This window comes from Myotis brandtii, unplaced genomic scaffold (assembly GCF_000412655.1).
Source record: "Myotis brandtii unplaced genomic scaffold, ASM41265v1 scaffold1612, whole genome shotgun sequence".
NCBI classification, from domain to species: domain Eukaryota; kingdom Metazoa; phylum Chordata; class Mammalia; order Chiroptera; family Vespertilionidae; genus Myotis; species Myotis brandtii.
Window position 1 is genome coordinate 1,408,537 of NW_005355890.1, and position 6,106 is coordinate 1,414,642.

Here is a 6,106-nt window from a genome sequence, read left to right on the forward strand (position 1 = left end):
GTACTTTTTATACATGGAATACTATGCAGCAGTAAAAAAAAAAAAAAGGATCTCTTACCCTTTGAGACAGCATGGAGGGACCTGGAGAGTATTATGCTAAGCGAAATAAGCCAGTCAGAGAAAGACAAGTGTCACATGATCTCGCTCATATGTGGCATCTAATCAACAACAACAAAAAAGTAGGTAATCTTTTGTCTGGCTTACTTTACTCGGCATAATGTTTTCAAGGTCCATACGTGTTGTAGTGTTTGTCAGTATTTTATTCCTTTTTATAGCCAAATAGTATTCGTTGTATGGATGTACCACATTTTATCCATTAGTTGATGGACACTTGGGTTGTTTCTACTTTTTGGCTATTGCGAATAATGCTACTATAAACATTTGCACACAAGTGTTTATGGGGATATATATATATACTTAAGAGTAGAATTTCTAGGTCATAATGGTAATTCTATGTTTAACTTTTTTGAAGGACTGCCAAACTATTTCAGAAGTGGTGACATCATCTTACATTCCCACCGATAGTGTTTGAAGGTTCCGCTTTCTTTACATCCCCACCAGCGTTTGTTATTGTCCGCCTCAGTATAGTAGCCTGACTAGTGGGTGTGAAGTGGTCTTTCATCGTGGTTTAGATTTGCATTTCTGTAATGGCTAAGGATGTTGAGCATCTGTTCATGTATTTAGTGGCCGTTTGTATATCGTCTTTGGGGAAGCATCTATTCAAATGTTTGGCCCATTTTTTGGTTGGGTTTTTTTGTCTCTTTTTGTTGACCTGTGGGAGTTCTCTATATACTCTGGATACTAGATTATTACAGGATATGTAATTTGCAAATATTTTCTTCTATTCTGTGGGTTATCTTTTCACTCTCTTGATAGTGTCCTTGATGCACAAAAGTTTTTAATTATGATAAAATCTAATTTATCTGTGTGTTTTTTTCTATTGTTGCCTGTGCTTTTGGTGTGAAACAAGATACCATTGCCTAGTCCAAGGTCATAAAGATTTTCCCTTATGTTTTCTTCACAGGTTTTTTCTTTTGAAATTGATTTTGGAGAGAGAGAGAGGAAGGGACGGAGGGGAAGAGAGAAAAAGAGAAACGTCGATTTGTTGTTCTATTTTTCTATGCATTCATTGGTTGATTCTTGTGTGTGCCCTGACTGGGGATCAAACCTAGGGTATTGGGATGACACTCTAACCAACTGTGCTCTTCTAAGAGTTTTATAGTTTTAGCTTTTACATTTAGGGCTTTGATCCATTTCGAGTTGATTTTTATATATGGGGTGAGATAGGGAGTCCAGCTTTATTGTTTTGCATGTGGAAATCCATTCGTCCCAGCACCATTTGTTGAAAAGACTGTTCATTGCCCATTGAGTTGTCTTGGCACCTTGTTAAAAATCAATTGACCTTAGATGTATGAGTTTATGTCTGGACTCTCCACTCTGTTACATTGATTTATACATCTGTTCTTATGCTAATACCCCAAATTCTCGATTCCTGTAGCTTGTATTAAATTTTGAAATTGGGAAGTGTGAGTCCTCCAACATTCCCTTTTCAAAAGTGTTTTGTCTACTCTGGACCCCTTGTATTTCTGTATGAATTTTAGAATTGGCTTGTCAACTTCTACAAAAATAAAAGCTGGGGTTTTGATAGTGATTGTGTTGAATCTGTAAATAACTTTGGGTATTATTGACAATCTTAATAATATTCACTCTTGCCCTAGCCAGTTTGCCTCAGTAGGGGGTCCCAGGTTCGTGTCCCATCAAGGGCACACAGGCTCGATCCTGGCCCCGGTCAATGTCTCTCTCTCACATCGATGTTTCCCTCTCTCTGTCTCTCCCCTTCCCTTCCACTCTTTCTTAAAAAAAAAAAAATCAATGGAAAAATATCCTCGGGTGAGGATTAACAACAACAAAATAATATTGAGTCTTCCAATCCATGAACATGGGATATTGGGATATCTTTAATTTCTTTCAACAACATCTTGTAGTTTTCAGTGTACAAGTCTTATACTTCTCTTGTTAAATCTATTCCTAAGTATTGTAAAACCTTTTTGAGGCTATTATAAATGGAATTGTTTTCTTCTTTTTCTTTTCAGATTGTTCCTTGCTAGAGTGTAGAAATACACCACACTTTTGTATCTTGACCTTATATCCTGCAACCTCGCTGAACTCATTTATTAGTTCTAATAGTTTCTCTTTTTTTATGGCAGAATTTGGTTTTGAAAACAAACATATTCTTGTGCAATTAATTGCTTGAAAGACATGACCTCGTGTTTCTTTAACAATGTAGGACTGGCCAGTAAACCTGCCCATCATCCTGAGTAGGCAGCAATGCCTGGAGAAGGGAGCTCCGTCAGCAAGGTCAGAACACATCAGAAGAGGCATAAAACGTGTAGGTTCTCTCCCGTTAGCGTCCAGGACAATGTTGCTCATTCTTACCTACCCTCCTGCAGTATTTGTGTGGGAGGGGAGAGTATAATAAAATACAATGATCCTGGCCAGTACATTCTTTGGATATTTTTTAAGTGGGCGAGAAATTCAGCTCTCAAAACAGATTAGTTTTATTTTCACCAGTAGTGTCTTCGGGCACTTTGTTCTTCCTCATTTGGTCACCATACTTTTCCCTTTATTCCCAGAGCTCCCTGGGGCTTTGGGAGTGTCTTTGACATGCCCCTGTTTTGTGGGTAATTTTCTTTTCTGTCGTTGCCTGCTTTCATTCTCCTTCCTCCTCCTCTCCCTTCCTCCTTACCCCCTCCCAGATAATATTTATAAGGCTGCTTCATGGAAAAAGAATAAAACAAACAAAAAATGACCATAATCACACTAGCCAGGTAACCCTTGTTATTTTTTTTTTCACTTTCTTTTTTTTTTTTATTCTTTTAAAAAAAATATTATAATAAGTATTACAAAGGGTATTACATATGTGTCCTTCCCCCCCCTCCCCCGCCCTTGACAGTCCCCTGCCCTCCCTTACCCCCCAGTGTCTTATGTCCATTAGTTATGCTTATATGCATGCATACAAGTCCTTCGGTTGATCTCTTACTCCCCCCCCTTCTGCCCTATTTTTTAAATATGTATTTTATTGATTTTAGAAAGAGAGGAAGGAAGAGCGAAAGAGAGGTAGAGACATCGATGAGAGAGAAACATCAACATCTGTCAGCTGCCTCCTACACACACCCCTCTAGGGATTGAGCCCACAACCTGGGCATGTGCCCTGACCAGGAATCAAATTGGCAACCTCTTGGTGCCTGGGTTGATACTCATATGCAGAGCCACACCAGCTGGGCTGTTGTTATTTTTAAAGTATTCCATGTACCAAGTGCAGAAAATTTAAATACTAGAGAAAGGTGCAAAGTGAAAGTTCCCTCTGGACTTGCTCCCGATAGCTACTTCCTCTCCCCAGTACTCATTATTAGCAATCCCTTGTGATTACTTCCAGGAACAAAGTGAATGCACAAGCCACATAATGTAAGTATTCATACTTGCAGATTTATTACACCATATATCTTTTGCCACTTGAGCAGTCATCTGAAATTACGTCCAGAGCCCGGCCAGCGTGGCTCAGTGGTTGAGCATCCACCTGTGAACCTGGAGGTCACGGTTCGATTCTCAGTCAGGGCATATGCCCGGGTTGTGGGCTCGATCCCTAGTGTGGGGCGTGCAGGAACATCATCATTGATGTTTCTCTCTCTCCCTCTCCCTTCCTCTCTGAAATCAATAAAAATATATATTTTAAAAACGAAATGACCTCCAGTGGAGAGTTACTCTTCTAGGAGTTTCCACTTCTCTCCTTGGCTGTCCAGGAGCCTGCAGAGTGAGGAGTCCTGGAGGTGGCATGAGCCACCAGGCTGCAAAAAGAAAACATTAATGTATATATTTACATTTTAGCCCATTTTAAAAAAGTTTTATTGAGTTTTAATTGACATATGTTAACCTGTACACAATAAAACTCTCCACAGTCATGATAATAAACATGTCCATCACTCCCAAAGTGTTCTTGTGCCTTTTGTAATTCCTCCCCTTTTGTCTGTAGGAAACCACTGACCTGCTTTCTGTCACTACAGATTAGTTTGCATTTTCTAGAATTTTATATAAATGGAATCAGGCAGTAGGTTCTCTTTTTCTTGTCTGGCTTTTTACCTCAGCATCATTATTTTGAAATTCATCCATGTTGTTGTGCACCGATAGTTTATTCCTTCTTATAGCTGAGTGGTATTCCAGTGTGGAGATTTACCATGATTTGTTTATCCAGTCACTTGTTCATAGGCATTTTGGTTGTTTCTGTTTGGAACCTATTGAAATAACGCTGTTGTGAACATGCTTATGCACTGACACCTGTTTCTTTCCCCTTGGGGTACCTGTCTAAGAGTGGACAGGCTGGGCCATGTGGGAGATATATGTTTGTGTTTTTAAGACATTTCCAAACTGTTTTCCAAAGTGGTCATACCACTTCCCACCAGCAGTGGAGGGGCGTTCCAGCGCCCCACGTCCTTCCCACCACTCTCTTAATAGACATGTGGTGGTAGCCCACTGGCATTTTACTTCACATTTCCCTAAAGACGGATAATGTTTGTGTGACCTCATTTGCCATCCTTGGTGAAGTGTCCATTTTTTTACTGGGTTGGGTTATCTTCTTATTGAGTTGTGAGGGTTCTTTATATATTCTAGTTATAGTTCTTTGCAAGATACAAGTTTTGCAAGTATTCTCTCCCAATCTGTGGCTTTCCTTTTCATTTAGATGATAGTGTCTTTTGGAGAACATATTTTTTTATTTTAATGAAGCACAGTTTATTCATGTTGTGTAATTTCTGTTTTTATTGTCATATTTGTGAAATCCGGGTCACTGAGATTTTTTTCCTGTTTCTTCTACAATTTTTCTGTTATAATTTTTATAATTAAAATAAATTTATAGCTTATAATTAGCCTTACATTTAGGTCAGTGATCCATTTGGAGTTAATTTTTATTTATGGTATAAAGTAAGATTAATTGCTTTACAGATGGCTGTCCAGTTGGTCCAGCACCACTTGTTGAAAGGTTATCCTTTCTGCATTGAACTACCTTGGCACCTTTGTCAGAATTAATTGATCATATATGTGTGGGTCTATTTTTGGACTCTATTCTGTTTCATTGTTTTATATGTCTAAGTTTACCTGCACTATCTTCATTACTGTAGCTTTATACGTGTGGAAATCCGGTAGTTTAAGTCCTTCAACTTTGTTTTTCTTTTTGAAAGTTGTTTTAGCTCTTCTAGGTCCTTTATAAATTTTAGAATGAACTTGTCATTTTCTACCAAAAAAAAAAAATTCCTCCTTGAGTTTTTATTGGGATTGTACTGAACCAATAGATCAATTTGGGACAAATTGACATCTTAGCAATATTGTCTTCCAGTTCATGAACACAGGATGTGTTTAGTTTTCTTTAGTTTCTTTCAGCATTTCAGTGTACAAGCCTTGCATTTCTTTTGCTAAATTTATTCCTAAGATTTTATTCTTTTAGAAGGTCTTGTAAGTGGAATTTTTAAAAATTTTATTTTTGGATTGTTCCTTGCCAGTGTACTGATATACAATTGATTTCTGTATGTTGACCTTCTGAACTACAATCTTAATAAACTCCTACTTTGCTGAGAATTTTTGCCAGGAATTAGCTTCCAGGACAATGTTGTTCATTCTCACCTACCCATTCCATTCTCTAGCAGCTTCTGTAGTATTTGTGTAGGAGGGGAGAGTATAATAAAATAAAATGACCCTGGCCAGTACATTCTTTGGATATTTTTCAAGACATTGGATTTTAAGATGTTTATATGGTTTTTCTTATTTAGTCTCTCAATGTGGTGAATTACATTGATTTTTTTTTTTTGCATTGCAATTGGCTTTTATTTTTTTTATTTTTTAATTAAATCTTTATTGTTCAGATTATTACAGTTGTTCCTCTTTTTTCCCCCCATAGCTCCCCTCCACCCGGTTCCTTCCCCACCCTCTGCCCTTACCCCGCCCCCCAATGTCCTCATCCATAGGTGTACGATTTTTGTCCAGTCTCTTCCCGCACCCCCACACCCCTTTCCCCCCTGAGAATAGTCAGTCCACTCCCTTTCTATGCCCCTGATTCTAT

General features: G+C 38.2%; 1 protein-coding gene across 2 annotated transcripts in view; it reads left to right on the forward strand.

Annotated features, from left to right (window-relative positions):
• Positions 1-6,106, forward strand: part of FAM178B (family with sequence similarity 178, member B) — a 91,404-nt gene that overhangs the window by 25,901 nt on the left and 59,397 nt on the right. The window lies entirely within an intron of this gene.